Here is a 19,917-nt window from a genome sequence, read left to right as displayed (position 1 = left end):
CACTCTTCATTGTATTTATTTCTGTACAAAATGTGCGTTCTATCGCTATATTTCTATCTGTAGGTAAAAATTGGGCATTGAAAGAAAATTTGCGTGAACAGGTACGTGAAGATATGGTTCCGTTTGTACAGCATTTACACATGACAGCGTCATGGATAACAGATCTACGAGAATTTTGCTTGTGTGTGTAAGGTCAACATATTTAAGCATAGAACTGAGGTCACAACAATTTTCACCTTTTGAAGACGCTTGTGGTTACCCATATGTCAATACCCATCTCGTGATTGGCACATATTTTTAAAAATTGCCCGTCCCTTGTGGGGATCGAACCCATGACCTTTGGATTAGAAGTCCAACGCGCTATCCTCTGCGCCAAAGGGACACTGTCCAAGCGACGGGCTCAGATGTAAGAGATTGTGCAAGACATGACCCGTGCTACATGTCTCGCGTTACTTTTCTGATAGGCTTACTTTCATATTTCTCTGAAGCAATTACATCAAAGACTCATTATTTATGTATCAGACACGATACATCGCTCCGAATCGCTCTGTTTACCATGGCCCTACTGATTGAAACACCTGCGTATTGACAGAGTTGCTCTGTACAATCGTAGTAACACAGTCCTGCTATTACATTCGCTCACGTGCGCTGCTTACAGATAAATGGGAATTACGCTCTTTAGAACAGCATCCACTCACAAAGTGGTAAACGACACACTGGAAACACTGTATGATTAGTCACATTTTTTGACTTTGGTTGACTGCTGTGTCACAGCCGGTCCCCATCGTATGTATACACTCCAACGGACGTGTGTGCCCTGTTAGCACATTTACCAGGAACGTTAGCTGCATCACCTCCCTGGCAATTTCATGCCGTCCTCGAAGCGTCAGCCATTGCTTGGTGACAGTGTGTTTCGATGAGACGTGGACAGATGATGCATCTCTCTCGCCGTCAGTTATAGGCGGGAATCATACTTAATGTAGTTTTCTGCAAGCGTCAGACATCTCTGTCTGGTCTTCTCCCTTCATGTATCCAGCAAGCCCCCCCCCCTGGCAGTCTCCAGTAAAAGCCCCCTGTGCTGGAGCCAAAATTGCCGCCGTTTCTATAGATACAGAGTGCCATTGTTTAATGGGAACAGTTATGGACCCATAGTACAATATCTTGTTGTGAAACAGTCTACTTTTCTCACTTGTGGCAGAGGAAACTGAAACCCTCTCACCTTGGGCTGGAAGAATTAAAGATCATGACTGGGATTACATACGTTGACTCGTGAAGTAATACAAACTTATTTCACTCTTCATTGTATTTATTTCTGTACAAAATGTGCGTTCTATTGCTATATTTCTATCTGTAGGTAAAAATTGGGCATTGAAAGAAAATTTGCGTGAACAGGTACGTGAAGATATGGTTCCGTTTGTACAGCATTTACACATGACAGCGTCATGGATAACAGATCTACGAGAATTTTGCTTGTGTGTGTAAGGTCAACATATTTAAGCATAGAACTGAGGTTACAACAATTTTCACCTTTTGAAGACGCTTGTGGTTACCCATATGTCAATACCCATCTCGTGATTGGCACATATTTTTAAAAATTGCCCGTCCCTTGTGGGGATCGAACCCACGACCTTTGGATTAGAAGTCCAACGCGCTATCCTCTGCGCCAAAGGGACACTGTCCAAGCGACGGGCTCAGATGTAAGAGATTGTGCAAGACATGACCCGTGCTACATGTCTCGCGTTACTTTTCTGATAGGCTTACTTTCATATTTCTCTGAAGCAATTACATCAAAGACTCATTATTTATGTATCAGACACGATACATCGCTCCGAATCGCTCTGTTTACCATGGCCCTACTGATTGAAACACCTGCGTATTGACAGAGTTGCTCTGTACAATCGTAGTAACACAGTCCTGCTATTACATTCGCTCACGTGCGCTGCTTACAGATAAATGGGAATTACGCTCTTTAGAACAGCATCCACTCACAAAGTGGTAAACGACACACTGGAAACACTGTATGATTAGTCACATTTTTTGACTTTGGTTGACTGCTGTGTCACAGCCGGTCCCCATCGTATGTATACACTCCAACGGACGTGTGTGCCCTGTTAGCACATTTACCAGGAACGTTAGCTGCATCACCTCCCTGGCAATTTCATGCCGTCCTCGAAGCGTCAGCCATTGCTTGGTGACAGTGTGTTTCGATGAGACGTGGACAGATGATGCATCTCTCTCGCCGTCAGTTATAGGCGGGAATCATACTTAATGTAGTTTACTGCAAGCGTCAGACATCTCTGTCTGGTCTTCTCCCTTCATGTATCCAGCAAGCCCCCCCCCCCCCCTGACAGTCTCCAGTAAAAGCCCCCTGTGCTGGAGCCAAAATTGCCGCCGTTTCTATAGATACAGAGTGCCATTGTTTAATGGGAACAGTTATGGACCCATAGTACAATATCTTGTTGTGAAACAGTCTACTTTTCTCACTTGTGGCAGAGGAAACTGAAACCCTCTCACCTTGGGCTGGAAGAATTAAAGATCATGACTGGGATTACATACGTTGACTCGTGAAGTAATACAAACTTATTTCACTCTTCATTGTATTTATTTCTGTACAAAATGTGCGTTCTATCGCTATATTTCTATCTGTAGGTAAAAATTGGGCATTGAAAGAAAATTTGCGTGAACAGGTACGTGAAGATATGGTTCCGTTTGTACAGCATTTACACATGACAGCGTCATGGATAACAGATCTACGAGAATTTTGCTTGTGTGTGTAAGGTCAACATATTTAAGCATAGAACTGAGGTCACAACAATTTTCACCTTTTGAAGACGCTTGTGGTTACCCATATGTCAATACCCATCTCGTGATTGGCACATATTTTTAAAAATTGCCCGTCCCTTGTGGGGATCGAACCCACGACCTTTGGATTAGAAGTCCAACGCGCTATCCTCTGCGCCAAAGGGACACTGTCCAAGCGACGGGCTCAGATGTAAGAGATTGTGCAAGACATGACCCGTGCTACATGTCTCGCGTTACTTTTCTGATAGGCTTACTTTCATATTTCTCTGAAGCAATTACATCAAAGACTCATTATTTATGTATCAGACACGATACATCGCTCCGAATCGCTCTGTTTACCATGGCCCTACTGATTGAAACACCTGCGTATTGACAGAGTTGCTCTGTACAATCGTAGTAACACAGTCCTGCTATTACATTCGCTCACGTGCGCTGCTTACAGATAAATGGGAATTACGCTCTTTAGAACAGCATCCACTCACAAAGTGGTAAACGACACACTGGAAACACTGTATGATTAGTCACATTTTTTGACTTTGGTTGACTGCTGTGTCACAGCCGGTCCCCATCGTATGTATACACTCCAACGGACGTGTGTGCCCTGTTAGCACATTTACCAGGAACGTTAGCTGCATCACCTCCCTGGCAATTTCATGCCGTCCTCGAAGCGTCAGCCATTGCTTGGTGACAGTGTGTTTCGATGAGACGTGGACAGATGATGCATCTCTCTCGCCGTCAGTTATAGGCGGGAATCATACTTAATGTAGTTTTCTGCAAGCGTCAGACATCTCTGTCTGGTCATCTCCCTTCATGTATCCAGCAAGCCCCCCCCCCCCTGACAGTCTCCAGTAAAAGCCCCCTGTGCTGGAGCCAAAATTGCCGCCGTTTCTATAGATACAGAGTGCCATTGTTTAATGGGAACAGTTATGGACCCATAGTACAATATCTTGTTGTGAAACAGTCTACTTTTCTCACTTGTGGCAGAGGAAACTGAAACCCTCTCACCTTGGGCTGGAAGAATTAAAGATCATGACTGGGATTACATACGTTGACTCGTGAAGTAATACAAACTTATTTCACTCTTCATTGTATTTATTTCTGTACAAAATGTGCGTTCTATCGCTATATTTCTATCTGTAGGTAAAAATTGGGCATTGAAAGAAAATTTGCGTGAACAGGTACGTGAAGATATGGTTCCGTTTGTACAGCATTTACACATGACAGCGTCATGGATAACAGATCTACGAGAATTTTGCTTGTGTGTGTAAGGTCAACATATTTAAGCATAGAACTGAGGTCACAACAATTTTCACCTTTTGAAGACGCTTGTGGTTACCCATATGTCAATACCCATCTCGTGATTGGCACATATTTTTAAAAATTGCCCGTCCCTTGTGGGGATCGAACCCACGACCTTTGGATTAGAAGTCCAACGCGCTATCCTCTGCGCCAAAGGGACACTGTCCAAGCGACGGGCTCAGATGTAAGAGATTGTGCAAGACATGACCCGTGCTACATGTCTCGCGTTACTTTTCTGATAGGCTTACTTTCATATTTCTCTGAAGCAATTACATCAAAGACTCATTATTTATGTATCAGACACGATACATCGCTCCGAATCGCTCTGTTTACCATGGCCCTACTGATTGAAACACCTGCGTATTGACAGAGTTGCTCTGTACAATCGTAGTAACACAGTCCTGCTATTACATTCGCTCACGTGCGCTGCTTACAGATAAATGGGAATTACGCTCTTTAGAACAGCATCCACTCACAAAGTGGTAAACGACACACTGGAAACACTGTATGATTAGTCACATTTTTTGACTTTGGTTGACTGCTGTGTCACAGCCGGTCCCCATCGTATGTATACACTCCAACGGACGTGTGTGCCCTGTTAGCACATTTACCAGGAACGTTAGCTGCATCACCTCCCTGGCAATTTCATGCCGTCCTCGAAGCGTCAGCCATTGCTTGGTGACAGTGTGTTTCGATGAGACGTGGACAGATGATGCATCTCTCTCGCTGTCAGTTATAGGCGGGAATCATACTTAACGTAGTTTTCTGCAAGCGTCAGACATCTCTGTCTGGTCTTCTCCCTTCATGTATCCAGCAAGCCCCCCCCCCTGACAGTCTCCAGTAAAAGCCCCCTGTGCTGGAGCCAAAATTGCCGCCGTTTCTATAGATACAGAGTGCCATTGTTTAATGGGAACAGTTATGGACCCATAGTACAATATCTTGTTGTGAAACAGTCTACTTTTCTCACTTGTGGCAGAGGAAACTGAAACCCTCTCACCTTGGGCTGGAAGAATTAAAGATCATGACTGGGATTACATACGTTGACTCGTGAAGTAATACAAACTTATTTCACTCTTCATTGTATTTATTTCTGTACAAAATGTGCGTTCTATCGCTATATTTCTATCTGTAGGTAAAAATTGGGCATTGAAAGAAAATTTGCGTGAACAGGTACGTGAAGATATGGTTCCGTTTGTACAGCATTTACACATGACAGCGTCATGGATAACAGATCTACGAGAATTTTGCTTGTGTGTGTAAGGTCAACATATTTAAGCATAGAACTGAGGTCACAACAATTTTCACCTTTTGAAGACGCTTGTGGTTACCCATATGTCAATACCCATCTCGTGATTGGCACATATTTTTAAAAATTGCCCGTCCCTTGTGGGGATCGAACCCACGACCTTTGGATTAGAAGTCCAACGCGCTATCCTCTGCGCCAAAGGGACACTGTCCAAGCGACGGGCTCAGATGTAAGAGATTGTGCAAGACATGACCCGTGCTACATGTCTCGCGTTACTTTTCTGATAGGCTTACTTTCATATTTCTCTGAAGCAATTACATCAAAGACTCATTATTTATGTATCAGACACGATACATCGCTCCGAATCGCTCTGTTTACCATGGCCCTACTGATTGAAACACCTGCGTATTGACAGAGTTGCTCTGTACAATCGTAGTAACACAGTCCTGCTATTACATTCGCTCACGTGCGCTGCTTACAGATAAATGGGAATTACGCTCTTTAGAACAGCATCCACTCACAAAGTGGTAAACGACACACTGGAAACACTGTATGATTAGTCACATTTTTTGACTTTGGTTGACTGCTGTGTCACAGCCGGTCCCCATCGTATGTATACACTCCAACGGACGTGTGTGCCCTGTTAGCACATTTACCAGGAACGTTAGCTGCATCACCTCCCTGGCAATTTCATGCCGTCCTCGAAGCGTCAGCCATTGCTTGGTGACAGTGTGTTTCGATGAGACGTGGACAGATGATGCATCTCTCTCGCCGTCAGTTATAGGCGGGAATCATACTTAATGTAGTTTTCTGCAAGCGTCAGACATCTCTGTCTGGTCTTCTCCCTTCATGTATCCAACAAGCCCCCCCCCCCTGACAGTCTCCAGTAAAAGCCCCCTGTGCTGGAGCCAAAATTGCCGCCGTTTCTATAGATACAGAGTGCCATTGTTTAATGGGAACAGTTATGGACCCATAGTACAATATCTTGTTGTGAAACAGTCTACTTTTCTCACTTGTGGCAGAGGAAACTGAAACCCTCTCACCTTGGGCTGGAAGAATTAAAGATCATGACTGGGATTACATACGTTGACTCGTGAAGTAATACAAACTTATTTCACTCTTCATTGTATTTATTTCTGTACAAAATGTGCGTTCTATCGCTATATTTCTATCTGTAGGTAAAAATTGGGCATTGATAGAAAATTTGCGTGAACAGGTACGTGAAGATATGGTTCCGTTTGTACAGCATTTACACATGACAGCGTCATGGATAACAGATCTACGAGAATTTTGCTTGTGTGTGTAAGGTCAACATATTTAAGCATAGAACTGAGGTCACAACAATTTTCACCTTTTGAAGACGCTTGTGGTTACCCATATGTCAATACCCATCTCGTGATTGGCACATATTTTTAAAAATTGCCCGTCCCTTGTGGGGATCGAACCCATGACCTTTGGATTAGAAGTCCAACGCGCTATCCTCTGCGCCAAAGGGACACTGTCCAAGCGACGGGCTCAGATGTAAGAGATTGTGCAAGACATGACCCGTGCTACATGTCTCGCGTTACTTTTCTGATAGGCTTACTTTCATATTTCTCTGAAGCAATTACATCAAAGACTCATTATTTATGTATCAGACACGATACATCGCTCCGAATCGCTCTGTTTACCATGGCCCTACTGATTGAAACACCTGCGTATTGACAGAGTTGCTCTGTACAATCGTAGTAACACAGTCCTGCTATTACATTCGCTCACGTGCGCTGCTTACAGATAAATGGGAATTACGCTCTTTAGAACAGCATCCACTCACAAAGTGGTAAACGACACACTGGAAACACTGTATGATTAGTCACATTTTTTGACTTTGGTTGACTGCTGTGTCACAGCCGGTCCCCATCGTATGTATACACTCCAACGGACGTGTGTGCCCTGTTAGCACATTTACCAGGAACGTTAGCTGCATCACCTCCCTGGCAATTTCATGCCGTCCTCGAAGCGTCAGCCATTGCTTGGTGACAGTGTGTTTCGATGAGACGTGGACAGATGATGCATCTCTCTCGCCGTCAGTTATAGGCGGGAATCATACTTAATGTAGTTTTCTGCAAGCGTCAGACATCTCTGTCTGGTCTTCTCCCTTCATGTATCCAGCAAGCCCCCCCCCCCCCCCTGACAGTCTCCAGTAAAAGCCCCCTGTGCTGGAGCCAAAATTGCCGCCGTTTCTATAGATACAGAGTGCCATTGTTTAATGGGAACAGTTATGGACCCATAGTACAATATCTTGTTGTGAAACAGTCTACTTTTCTCACTTGTGGCAGAGGAAACTGAAACCCTCTCACCTTGGGCTGGAAGAATTAAAGATCATGACTGGGATTACATACGTTGACTCGTGAAGTAATACAAACTTATTTCACTCTTCATTGTATTTATTTCTGTACAAAATGTGCGTTCTATCGCTATATTTCTATCTGTAGGTAAAAATTGGGCATTGAAAGAAAATTTGCGTGAACAGGTACGTGAAGATATGGTTCCGTTTGTACAGCATTTACACATGACAGCGTCATGGATAACAGATCTACGAGAATTTTGCTTGTGTGTGTAAGGTCAACATATTTAAGCATAGAACTGAGGTTACAACAATTTTCACCTTTTGAAGACGCTTGTGGTTACCCATATGTCAATACCCATCTCGTGATTGGCACATATTTTTAAAAATTGCCCGTCCCTTGTGGGGATCGAACCCACGACCTTTGGATTAGAAGTCCAACGCGCTATCCTCTGCGCCAAAGGGACACTGTCCAAGCGACGGGCTCAGATGTAAGAGATTGTGCAAGACATGACCCGTGCTACATGTCTCGCGTTACTTTTCTGATAGGCTTACTTTCATATTTCTCTGAAGCAATTACATCAAAGACTCATTATTTATGTATCAGACACGATACATCGCTCCGAATCGCTCTGTTTACCATGGCCCTACTGATTGAAACACCTGCGTATTGACAGAGTTGCTCTGTACAATCGTAGTAACACAGTCCTGCTATTACATTCGCTCACGTGCGCTGCTTACAGATAAATGGGAATTACGCTCTTTAGAACAGCATCCACTCACAAAGTGGTAAACGACACACTGGAAACACTGTATGATTAGTCACATTTTTTGACTTTGGTTGACTGCTGTGTCACAGCCGGTCCCCATCGTATGTATACACTCCAACGGACGTGTGTGCCCTGTTAGCACATTTACCAGGAACGTTAGCTGCATCACCTCCCTGGCAATTTCATGCCGTCCTCGAAGCGTCAGCCATTGCTTGGTGACAGTGTGTTTCGATGAGACGTGGACAGATGATGCATCTCTCTCGCCGTCAGTTATAGGCGGGAATCATACTTAATGTAGTTTACTGCAAGCGTCAGACATCTCTGTCTGGTCTTCTCCCTTCATGTATCCAGCAAGCCCCCCCCCCCCCTGACAGTCTCCAGTAAAAGCCCCCTGTGCTGGAGCCAAAATTGCCGCCGTTTCTATAGATACAGAGTGCCATTGTTTAATGGGAACAGTTATGGACCCATAGTACAATATCTTGTTGTGAAACAGTCTACTTTTCTCACTTGTGGCAGAGGAAACTGAAACCCTCTCACCTTGGGCTGGAAGAATTAAAGATCATGACTGGGATTACATACGTTGACTCGTGAAGTAATACAAACTTATTTCACTCTTCATTGTATTTATTTCTGTACAAAATGTGCGTTCTATCGCTATATTTCTATCTGTAGGTAAAAATTGGGCATTGAAAGAAAATTTGCGTGAACAGGTACGTGAAGATATGGTTCCGTTTGTACAGCATTTACACATGACAGCGTCATGGATAACAGATCTACGAGAATTTTGCTTGTGTGTGTAAGGTCAACATATTTAAGCATAGAACTGAGGTCACAACAATTTTCACCTTTTGAAGACGCTTGTGGTTACCCATATGTCAATACCCATCTCGTGATTGGCACATATTTTTAAAAATTGCCCGTCCCTTGTGGGGATCGAACCCACGACCTTTGGATTAGAAGTCCAACGCGCTATCCTCTGCGCCAAAGGGACACTGTCCAAGCGACGGGCTCAGATGTAAGAGATTGTGCAAGACATGACCCGTGCTACATGTCTCGCGTTACTTTTCTGATAGGCTTACTTTCATATTTCTCTGAAGCAATTACATCAAAGACTCATTATTTATGTATCAGACACGATACATCGCTCCGAATCGCTCTGTTTACCATGGCCCTACTGATTGAAACACCTGCGTATTGACAGAGTTGCTCTGTACAATCGTAGTAACACAGTCCTGCTATTACATTCGCTCACGTGCGCTGCTTACAGATAAATGGGAATTACGCTCTTTAGAACAGCATCCACTCACAAAGTGGTAAACGACACACTGGAAACACTGTATGATTAGTCACATTTTTTGACTTTGGTTGACTGCTGTGTCACAGCCGGTCCCCATCGTATGTATACACTCCAACGGACGTGTGTGCCCTGTTAGCACATTTACCAGGAACGTTAGCTGCATCACCTCCCTGGCAATTTCATGCCGTCCTCGAAGCGTCAGCCATTGCTTGGTGACAGTGTGTTTCGATGAGACGTGGACAGATGATGCATCTCTCTCGCCGTCAGTTATAGGCGGGAATCATACTTAATGTAGTTTTCTGCAAGCGTCAGACATCTCTGTCTGGTCATCTCCCTTCATGTATCCAGCAAGCCCCCCCCCCCCCCTGACAGTCTCCAGTAAAAGCCCCCTGTGCTGGAGCCAAAATTGCCGCCGTTTCTATAGATACAGAGTGCCATTGTTTAATGGGAACAGTTATGGACCCATAGTACAATATCTTGTTGTGAAACAGTCTACTTTTCTCACTTGTGGCAGAGGAAACTGAAACCCTCTCACCTTGGGCTGGAAGAATTAAAGATCATGACTGGGATTACATACGTTGACTCGTGAAGTAATACAAACTTATTTCACTCTTCATTGTATTTATTTCTGTACAAAATGTGCGTTCTATCGCTATATTTCTATCTGTAGGTAAAAATTGGGCATTGAAAGAAAATTTGCGTGAACAGGTACGTGAAGATATGGTTCCGTTTGTACAGCATTTACACATGACAGCGTCATGGATAACAGATCTACGAGAATTTTGCTTGTGTGTGTAAGGTCAACATATTTAAGCATAGAACTGAGGTCACAACAATTTTCACCTTTTGAAGACGCTTGTGGTTACCCATATGTCAATACCCATCTCGTGATTGGCACATATTTTTAAAAATTGCCCGTCCCTTGTGGGGATCGAACCCACGACCTTTGGATTAGAAGTCCAACGCGCTATCCTCTGCGCCAAAGGGACACTGTCCAAGCGACGGGCTCAGATGTAAGAGATTGTGCAAGACATGACCCGTGCTACATGTCTCGCGTTACTTTTCTGATAGGCTTACTTTCATATTTCTCTGAAGCAATTACATCAAAGACTCATTATTTATGTATCAGACACGATACATCGCTCCGAATCGCTCTGTTTACCATGGCCCTACTGATTGAAACACCTGCGTATTGACAGAGTTGCTCTGTACAATCGTAGTAACACAGTCCTGCTATTACATTCGCTCACGTGCGCTGCTTACAGATAAATGGGAATTACGCTCTTTAGAACAGCATCCACTCACAAAGTGGTAAACGACACACTGGAAACACTGTATGATTAGTCACATTTTTTGACTTTGGTTGACTGCTGTGTCACAGCCGGTCCCCATCGTATGTATACACTCCAACGGACGTGTGTGCCCTGTTAGCACATTTACCAGGAACGTTAGCTGCATCACCTCCCTGGCAATTTCATGCCGTCCTCGAAGCGTCAGCCATTGCTTGGTGACAGTGTGTTTCGATGAGACGTGGACAGATGATGCATCTCTCTCGCCGTCAGTTATAGGCGGGAATCATACTTAATGTAGTTTTCTGCAAGCGTCAGACATCTCTGTCTGGTCTTCTCCCTTCATGTATCCAGCAAGCCCCCCCCCCCCCCCTGACAGTCTCCAGTAAAAGCCCCCTGTGCTGGAGCCAAAATTGCCGCCGTTTCTATAGATACAGAGTGCCATTGTTTAATGGGAACAGTTATGGACCCATAGTACAATATCTTGTTGTGAAACAGTCTACTTTTCTCACTTGTGGCAGAGGAAACTGAAACCCTCTCACCTTGGGCTGGAAGAATTAAAGATCATGACTGGGATTACATACGTTGACTCGTGAAGTAATACAAACTTATTTCACTCTTCATTGTATTTATTTCTGTACAAAATGTGCGTTCTATCGCTATATTTCTATCTGTAGGTAAAAATTGGGCATTGAAAGAAAATTTGCGTGAACAGGTACGTGAAGATATGGTTCCGTTTGTACAGCATTTACACATGACAGCGTCATGGATAACAGATCTACGAGAATTTTGCTTGTGTGTGTAAGGTCAACATATTTAAGCATAGAACTGAGGTCACAACAATTTTCACCTTTTGAAGACGCTTGTGGTTACCCATATGTCAATACCCATCTCGTGATTGGCACATATTTTTAAAAATTGCCCGTCCCTTGTGGGGATCGAACCCACGACCTTTGGATTACAAGTCCAACGCGCTATCCTCTGCGCCAAAGGGACACTGTCCAAGCGACGGGCTCAGATGTAAGAGATTGTGCAAGACATGACCCGTGCTACATGTCTCGCGTTACTTTTCTGATAGGCTTACTTTCATATTTCTCTGAAGCAATTACATCAAAGACTCATTATTTATGTATCAGATACGATACATCGCTCCGAATCGCTCTGTTTACCATGGCCCTACTGATTGAAACACCTGCGTATTGACAGAGTTGCTCTGTACAATCGTAGTAACACAGTCCTGCTATTACATTCGCTCACGTGCGCTGCTTACAGATAAATGGGAATTACGCTCTTTAGAACAGCATCCACTCACAAAGTGGTAAACGACACACTGGAAACACTGTATGATTAGTCACATTTTTTGACTTTGGTTGACTGCTGTGTCACAGCCGGTCCCCATCGTATGTATACACTCCAACGGACGTGTGTGCCCTGTTAGCACATTTACCAGGAACGTTAGCTGCATCACCTCCCTGGCAATTTCATGCCGTCCTCGAAGCGTCAGCCATTGCTTGGTGACAGTGTGTTTCGATGAGACGTGGACAGATGATGCATCTCTCTCGCCGTCAGTTATAGGCGGGAATCATACTTAATGTAGTTTTCTGCAAGCGTCAGACATCTCTGTCTGGTCTTCTCCCTTCATGTATCCAGCAAGCCCCCCCCCCTGACAGTCTCCAGTAAAAGCCCCCTGTGCTGGAGCCAAAATTGCCGCCGTTTCTATAGATACAGAGTGCCATTGTTTAATGGGAACAGTTATGGACCCATAGTACAATATCTTGTTGTGAAACAGTCTACTTTTCTCACTTGTGGCAGAGGAAACTGAAACCCTCTCACCTTGGGCTGGAAGAATTAAAGATCATGACTGGGATTACATACGTTGACTCGTGAAGTAATACAAACTTATTTCACTCTTCATTGTATTTATTTCTGTACAAAATGTGCGTTCTATCGCTATATTTCTATCTGTAGGTAAAAATTGGGCATTGAAAGAAAATTTGCGTGAACAGGTACGTGAAGATATGGTTCCGTTTGTACAGCATTTACACATGACAGCGTCATGGATAACAGATCTACGAGAATTTTGCTTGTGTGTGTAAGGTCAACATATTTAAGCATAGAACTGAGGTCACAACAATTTTCACCTTTTGAAGACGCTTGTGGTTACCCATATGTCAATACCCATCTCGTGATTGGCACATATTTTTAAAAATTGCCCGTCCCTTGTGGGGATCGAACCCACGACCTTTGGATTACAAGTCCAACGCGCTATCCTCTGCGCCAAAGGGACACTGTCCAAGCGACGGGCTCAGATGTAAGAGATTGTGCAAGACATGACCCGTGCTACATGTCTCGCGTTACTTTTCTGATAGGCTTACTTTCATATTTCTCTGAAGCAATTACATCAAAGACTCATTATTTATGTATCAGACACGATACATCGCTCCGAATCGCTCTGTTTACCATGGCCCTACTGATTGAAACACCTGCGTATTGACAGAGTTGCTCTGTACAATCGTAGTAACACAGTCCTGCTATTACATTCGCTCACGTGCGCTGCTTACAGATAAATGGGAATTACGCTCTTTAGAACAGCATCCACTCACAAAGTGGTAAACGACACACTGGAAACACTGTATGATTAGTCACATTTTTTGACTTTGGTTGACTGCTGTGTCACAGCCGGTCCCCATCGTATGTATACACTCCAACGGACGTGTGTGCCCTGTTAGCACATTTACCAGGAACGTTAGCTGCATCACCTCCCTGGCAATTTCATGCCGTCCTCGAAGCGTCAGCCATTGCTTGGTGACAGTGTGTTTCGATGAGACGTGGACAGATGATGCATCTCTCTCGCCGTCAGTTATAGGCGGGAATCATACTTAATGTAGTTTTCTGCAAGCGTCAGACATCTCTGTCTGGTCTTCTCCCTTCATGTATCCAGCAAGCCCCCCCCCCCCCTGACAGTCTCCAGTAAAAGCCCCCTGTGCTGGAGCCAAAATTGCCGCCGTTTCTATAGATACAGAGTGCCATTGTTTAATGGGAACAGTTATGGACCCATAGTACAATATCTTGTTGTGAAACAGTCTACTTTTCTCACTTGTGGCAGAGGAAACTGAAACCCTCTCACCTTGGGCTGGAAGAATTAAAGATCATGACTGGGATTACATACGTTGACTCGTGAAGTAATACAAACTTATTTCACTCTTCATTGTATTTATTTCTGTACAAAATGTGCGTTCTATCGCTATATTTCTATCTGTAGGTAAAAATTGGGCATTGAAAGAAAATTTGCGTGAACAGGTACGTGAAGATATGGTTCCGTTTGTACAGCATTTACACATGACAGCGTCATGGATAACAGATCTACGAGAATTTTGCTTGTGTGTGTAAGGTCAACATATTTAAGCATAGAACTGAGGTCACAACAATTTTCACCTTTTGAAGACGCTTGTGGTTACCCATATGTCAATACCCATCTCGTGATTGGCACATATTTTTAAAAATTGCCCGTCCCTTGTGGGGATCGAACCCACGACCTTTGGATTAGAAGTCCAACGCGCTATCCTCTGCGCCAAAGGGACACTGTCCAAGCAACGGGCTCAGATGTAAGAGATTGTGCAAGACATGACCCGTGCTACATGTCTCGCGTTACTTTTCTGATAGGCTTACTTTCATATTTCTCTGAAGCAATTACATCAAAGACTCATTATTTATGTATCAGACACGATACATCGCTCCGAATCGCTCTGTTTACCATGGCCCTACTGATTGAAACACCTGCGTATTGACATAGTTGCTCTGTACAATCGTAGTAACACAGTCCTGCTATTACATTCGCTCACGTGCGCTGCTTACAGATAAATGGGAATTACGCTCTTTAGAACAGCATCCACTCACAAAGTGGTAAACGTCACACTGGAAACACTGTATGATTAGTCACATTTTTTGACTTTGGTTGACTGCTGTGTCACAGCCGGTCCCCATCGTATGTATACACTCCAACGGACGTGTGTGCCCTGTTAGCACATTTACCAGGAACGTTAGCTGCATCACCTCCCTGGCAATTTCATGCCGTCCTCGAAGCGTCAGCCATTGCTTGGTGACAGTGTGTTTCGATGAGACGTGGACAGATGATGCATCTCTCTCGCCGTCAGTTATAGGCGGGAATCATACTTAATGTAGTTTTCTGCAAGCGTCAGACATCTCTGTCTGGTCTTCTCCCTTCATGTATCCAGCAAGCCCCGCCCCCCCCCTGACAGTCTCCAGTAAAAGCCCCCTGTGCTGGAGCCAAAATTGCCGCCGTTTCTATAGATACAGAGTGCCATTGTTTAATGGGAACAGTTATGGACCCATAGTACAATATCTTGTTGTGAAACAGTCTACTTTTCTCACTTGTGGCAGAGGAAACTGAAACCCTCTCACCTTGGGCTGGAAGAATTAAAGATCATGACTGGGATTACATACGTTGACTCGTGAAGTAATACAAACTTATTTCACTCTTCATTGTATTTATTTCTGTACAAAATGTGCGTTCTATCGCTATATTTCTATCTGTAGGTAAAAATTGGGCATTGAAAGAAAATTTGCGTGAACAGGTACGTGAAGATATGGTTCCGTTTGTACAGCATTTACACATGACAGCGTCATGGATAACAGATCTACGAGAATTTTGCTTGTGTGTGTAAGGTCAACATATTTAAGCATAGAACTGAGGTCACAACAATTTTCACCTTTTGAAGACGCTTGTGGTTACCCATATGTCAATACCCATCTCGTGATTGGCACATATTTTTAAAAATTGCCCGTCCCTTGTGGGGATCGAACCCACGACCTTTGGATTAGAAGTCCAACGCGCTATCCTCTGCGCCAAAGGGACACTGTCCAAGCGACGGGCTCAGATGTAAGAGATTGTGCAAGACATGACCCGTGCTACATGTCTCGCGTTACTTTTCTGATAGGCTTACTTTCATATTTCTCTGAAGCAATTACATCAAAGACTCATTATTTATGTATCAGACACGATACATCGCTCCGAATCGCTCTGTTTACCATGGCCCTACTGATTGAAACACCTGCGTATTGACAGAGTTGCTCTGTACAATCGTAGTAACACAGTCCTGCTATTACATTCGCTCACGTGCGCTGCTTACAGATAAATGGGAATTACGCTCTTTAGAACAGCATCCACTCACAAAGTGGTAAACGACACACTGGAAACACTGTATGATTAGTCACATTTTTTGACTTTGGTTGACTGCTGTGTCACAGCCGGTCCCCATCGTATGTATACACTCCAACGGACGTGTGTGCCCTGTTAGCACATTTACCAGGAACGTTAGCTGCATCACCTCCCTGGCAATTTCATGCCGTCCTCGAAGCGTCAGCCATTGCTTGGTGACAGTGTGTTTCGATGAGACGTGGACAGATGATGCATCTCTCTCGCCGTCAGTTATAGGCGGGAATCATACTTAATGTAGTTTTCTGCAAGCGTCAGACATCTCTGTCTGGTCTTCTCCCTTCATGTATCCAGCAAGCCCCCCCCCCCCCCCCTGACAGTCTCCAGTAAAAGCCCCCTGTGCTGGAGCCAAAATTGCCGCCGTTTCTATAGATACAGAGTGCCATTGTTTAATGGGAACAGTTATGGACCCATAGTACAATATCTTGTTGTGAAACAGTCTACTTTTCTCACTTGTGGCAGAGGAAACTGAAACCCTCTCACCTTGGGCTGGAAGAATTAAAGATCATGACTGGGATTACATACGTTGACTCGTGAAGTAATACAAACTTATTTCACTCTTCATTGTATTTATTTCTGTACAAAATGTGCGTTCTATCGCTATATTTCTATCTGTAGGTAAAAATTGGGCATTGAAAGAAAATTTGCGTGAACAGGTACGTGAAGATATGGTTCCGTTTGTACAGCATTTACACATGACAGCGTCATGGATAACAGATCTACGAGAATTTTGCTTGTGTGTGTAAGGTCAACATATTTAAGTATAGAACTGAGGTCACAACAATTTTCACCTTTTGAAGACGCTTGTGGTTACCCATATGTCAATACCCATCTCGTGATTGGCACATATTTTTAAAAATTGCCCGTCCCTTGTGGGGATCGAACCCACGACCTTTGGATTACAAGTCCAACGCGCTATCCTCTGCGCCAAAGGGACACTGTCCAAGCGACGGGCTCAGATGTAAGAGATTGTGCAAGACATGACCCGTGCTACATGTCTCGCGTTACTTTTCTGATAGGCTTACTTTCATATTTCTCTGAAGCAATTACATCAAAGACTCATTATTTATGTATCAGACACGATACATCGCTCCGAATCGCTCTGTTTACCATGGCCCTACTGATTGAAACACCTGCGTATTGACAGAGTTGCTCTGTACAATCGTAGTAACACAGTCCTGCTATTACATTCGCTCACGTGCGCTGCTTACAGATAAATGGGAATTACGCTCTTTAGAACAGCATCCACTCACAAAGTGGTAAACGACACACTGGAAACACTGTATGATTAGTCACATTTTTTGACTTTGGTTGACTGCTGTGTCACAGCCGGTCCCCATCGTATGTATACACTCCAACGGACGTGTGTGCCCTGTTAGCACATTTACCAGGAACGTTAGCTGCATCACCTCCCTGGCAATTTCATGCCGTCCTCGAAGCGTCAGCCATTGCTTGGTGACAGTGTGTTTCGATGAGACGTGGACAGATGATGCATCTCTCTCGCCGTCAGTTATAGGCGGGAATCATACTTAATGTAGTTTTCTGCAAGCGTCAGACATCTCTGTCTGGTCTTCTCCCTTCATGTATCCAGCAAGCCCCCCCCCCCCCCCCCCCTGACAGTCTCCAGTAAAAGCCCCCTGTGCTGGAGCCAAAATTGCCGCCGTTTCTATAGATACAGAGTGCCATTGTTTAATGGGAACAGTTATGGACCCATAGTACAATATCTTGTTGTGAAACAGTCTACTTTTCTCACTTGTGGCAGAGGAAACTGAAACCCTCTCACCTTGGGCTGGAAGAATTAAAGATCATGACTGGGATTACATACGTTGACTCGTGAAGTAATACAAACTTATTTCACTCTTCATTGTATTTATTTCTGTACAAAATGTGCGTTCTATCGCTATATTTCTATCTGTAGGTAAAAATTGGGCATTGAAAGAAAATTTGCGTGAACAGGTACGTGAAGATATGGTTCCGTTTGTACAGCATTTACACATGACAGCGTCATGGATAACAGATCTACGAGAATTTTGCTTGTGTGTGTAAGGTCAACATATTTAAGCATAGAACTGAGGTCACAACAATTTTCACCTTTTGAAGACGCTTGTGGTTACCCATATGTCAATACCCATCTCGTGATTGGCACATATTTTTAAAAATTGCCCGTCCCTTGTGGGGATCGAACCCACGACCTTTGGATTAGAAGTCCAACGCGCTATCCTCTGCGCCAAAGGGACACTGTCCAAGCGACGGGCTCAGATGTAAGAGATTGTGCAAGACATGACCCGTGCTACATGTCTCGCGTTACTTTTCTGATAGGCTTACTTTCATATTTCTCTGAAGCAATTACATCAAAGACTCATTATTTATGTATCAGACACGATACATCGCTCCGAATCGCTCTGTTTACCATAGCCCTACTGATTGAAACACCTGCGTATTGACAGAGTTGCTCTGTACAATCGTAGTAACACAGTCCTGCTATTACATTCGCTCACGTGCGCTGCTTACAGATAAATGGGAATTACGCTCTTTAGAACAGCATCCACTCACAAAGTGGTAAACGACACACTGGAAACACTGTATGATTAGTCACATTTTTTGACTTTGGTTGACTGCTGTGTCACAGCCGGTCCCCATCGTATGTATACACTCCAACGGACGTGTGTGCCCTGTTAGCACATTTACCAGGAACGTTAGCTGCATCACCTCCCTGGCAATTTCATGCCGTCCTCGAAGCGTCAGCCATTGCTTGGTGACAGTGTGTTTCGATGAGACGTGGACAGATGATGCATCTCTCTCGCCGTCAGTTATAGGCGGGAATCATACTTAATGTAGTTTTCTGCAAGCGTCAGACATCTCTGTCTGGTCTTCTCCCTTCATGTATCCAGCAAGCCCCCCCCCCCCCCCTGACAGTCTCCAGTAAAAGCCCCCTGTGCTGGAGCCAAAATTGCCGCCGTTTCTATAGATACAGAGTGCCATTGTTTAATGGGAACAGTTATGGACCCATAGTACAATATCTTGTTGTGAAACAGTCTACTTTTCTCACTTGTGGCAGAGGAAACTGAAACCCTCTCACCTTGGGCTGGAAGAATTAAAGATCATGACTGGGATTACATACGTTGACTCGTGAAGTAATACAAACTTATTTCACTCTTCATTGTATTTATTTCTGTACAAAATGTGCGTTCTATCGCTATATTTCTATCTGTAGGTAAAAATTGGGCATTGAAAGAAAATTTGCGTGAACAGGTACGTGAAGATATGGTTCCGTTTGTACAGCATTTACACATGACAGCGTCATGGATAACAGATCTACGAGAATTTTGCTTGTGTGTGTAAGGTCAACATATTTAAGCATAGAACTGAGGTCACAACAATTTTCACCTTTTGAAGACGCTTGTGGTTACCCATATGTCAATACCCATCTCGTGATTGGCACATATTTTTAAAAATTGCCCGTCCCTTGTGGGGATCGAACCCACGACCTTTGGATTAGAAGTCCAACGCGCTATCCTCTGCGCCAAAGGGACACTGTCCAAGCGACGGGCTCAGATGTAAGAGATTGTGCAAGACATGACCCGTGCTACATGTCTCGCGTTACTTTTCTGATAGGCTTACTTTCATATTTCTCTGAAGCAATTACATCAAA

At 44.0% G+C, this 19,917-nt stretch overlaps 16 non-coding genes across 16 annotated transcripts; all 16 read right to left on the bottom strand.

Annotated features, from left to right (window-relative positions):
• Nucleotides 1-309: 309 nt before the first annotated feature.
• On the bottom strand, nt 310-382 carry Trnar-ucu (transfer RNA arginine (anticodon UCU)). Its single transcript has one exon. It is a non-coding gene; the product is annotated as a tRNA-Arg (tRNA).
• Nucleotides 383-1,600: 1,218 nt separating this feature from the next.
• Trnar-ucu (transfer RNA arginine (anticodon UCU)) lies at nt 1,601-1,673 on the bottom strand. The gene has a single exon. It is a non-coding gene; the product is annotated as a tRNA-Arg (tRNA).
• Nucleotides 1,674-2,895: 1,222 nt separating this feature from the next.
• Trnar-ucu (transfer RNA arginine (anticodon UCU)) lies at nt 2,896-2,968 on the bottom strand. Its single transcript has one exon. It is a non-coding gene; the product is annotated as a tRNA-Arg (tRNA).
• A 1,220-nt stretch (nt 2,969-4,188) lies between these two features.
• Nucleotides 4,189-4,261, bottom strand: Trnar-ucu (transfer RNA arginine (anticodon UCU)). The gene has a single exon. It is a non-coding gene; the product is annotated as a tRNA-Arg (tRNA).
• A 1,218-nt stretch (nt 4,262-5,479) lies between these two features.
• Nucleotides 5,480-5,552, bottom strand: Trnar-ucu (transfer RNA arginine (anticodon UCU)). The gene has a single exon. It is a non-coding gene; the product is annotated as a tRNA-Arg (tRNA).
• A 1,219-nt stretch (nt 5,553-6,771) lies between these two features.
• Nucleotides 6,772-6,844, bottom strand: Trnar-ucu (transfer RNA arginine (anticodon UCU)). The gene has a single exon. It is a non-coding gene; the product is annotated as a tRNA-Arg (tRNA).
• A 1,223-nt stretch (nt 6,845-8,067) lies between these two features.
• Trnar-ucu (transfer RNA arginine (anticodon UCU)) lies at nt 8,068-8,140 on the bottom strand. Its single transcript has one exon. It is a non-coding gene; the product is annotated as a tRNA-Arg (tRNA).
• A 1,221-nt stretch (nt 8,141-9,361) lies between these two features.
• Nucleotides 9,362-9,434, bottom strand: Trnar-ucu (transfer RNA arginine (anticodon UCU)). The gene has a single exon. It is a non-coding gene; the product is annotated as a tRNA-Arg (tRNA).
• A 1,222-nt stretch (nt 9,435-10,656) lies between these two features.
• Nucleotides 10,657-10,729, bottom strand: Trnar-ucu (transfer RNA arginine (anticodon UCU)). The gene has a single exon. It is a non-coding gene; the product is annotated as a tRNA-Arg (tRNA).
• A 1,223-nt stretch (nt 10,730-11,952) lies between these two features.
• Trnat-ugu (transfer RNA threonine (anticodon UGU)) lies at nt 11,953-12,025 on the bottom strand. The gene has a single exon. It is a non-coding gene; the product is annotated as a tRNA-Thr (tRNA).
• A 1,218-nt stretch (nt 12,026-13,243) lies between these two features.
• Nucleotides 13,244-13,316, bottom strand: Trnat-ugu (transfer RNA threonine (anticodon UGU)). The gene has a single exon. It is a non-coding gene; the product is annotated as a tRNA-Thr (tRNA).
• Nucleotides 13,317-14,537: 1,221 nt separating this feature from the next.
• On the bottom strand, nt 14,538-14,610 carry Trnar-ucu (transfer RNA arginine (anticodon UCU)). Its single transcript has one exon. It is a non-coding gene; the product is annotated as a tRNA-Arg (tRNA).
• Nucleotides 14,611-15,832: 1,222 nt separating this feature from the next.
• Trnar-ucu (transfer RNA arginine (anticodon UCU)) lies at nt 15,833-15,905 on the bottom strand. The gene has a single exon. It is a non-coding gene; the product is annotated as a tRNA-Arg (tRNA).
• A 1,224-nt stretch (nt 15,906-17,129) lies between these two features.
• Trnat-ugu (transfer RNA threonine (anticodon UGU)) lies at nt 17,130-17,202 on the bottom strand. The gene has a single exon. It is a non-coding gene; the product is annotated as a tRNA-Thr (tRNA).
• A 1,227-nt stretch (nt 17,203-18,429) lies between these two features.
• On the bottom strand, nt 18,430-18,502 carry Trnar-ucu (transfer RNA arginine (anticodon UCU)). Its single transcript has one exon. It is a non-coding gene; the product is annotated as a tRNA-Arg (tRNA).
• A 1,223-nt stretch (nt 18,503-19,725) lies between these two features.
• Nucleotides 19,726-19,798, bottom strand: Trnar-ucu (transfer RNA arginine (anticodon UCU)). Its single transcript has one exon. It is a non-coding gene; the product is annotated as a tRNA-Arg (tRNA).
• Nucleotides 19,799-19,917: the final 119 nt, after the last annotated feature.

Source organism: Schistocerca serialis, unplaced genomic scaffold (assembly GCF_023864345.2).
Source record: "Schistocerca serialis cubense isolate TAMUIC-IGC-003099 unplaced genomic scaffold, iqSchSeri2.2 HiC_scaffold_756, whole genome shotgun sequence".
Lineage (NCBI taxonomy): Eukaryota > Metazoa > Arthropoda > Insecta > Orthoptera > Acrididae > Schistocerca > Schistocerca serialis.
Note: the sequence above shows the minus strand (reverse complement) of the source record. Positions and strands in the feature narration are given on the sequence as shown.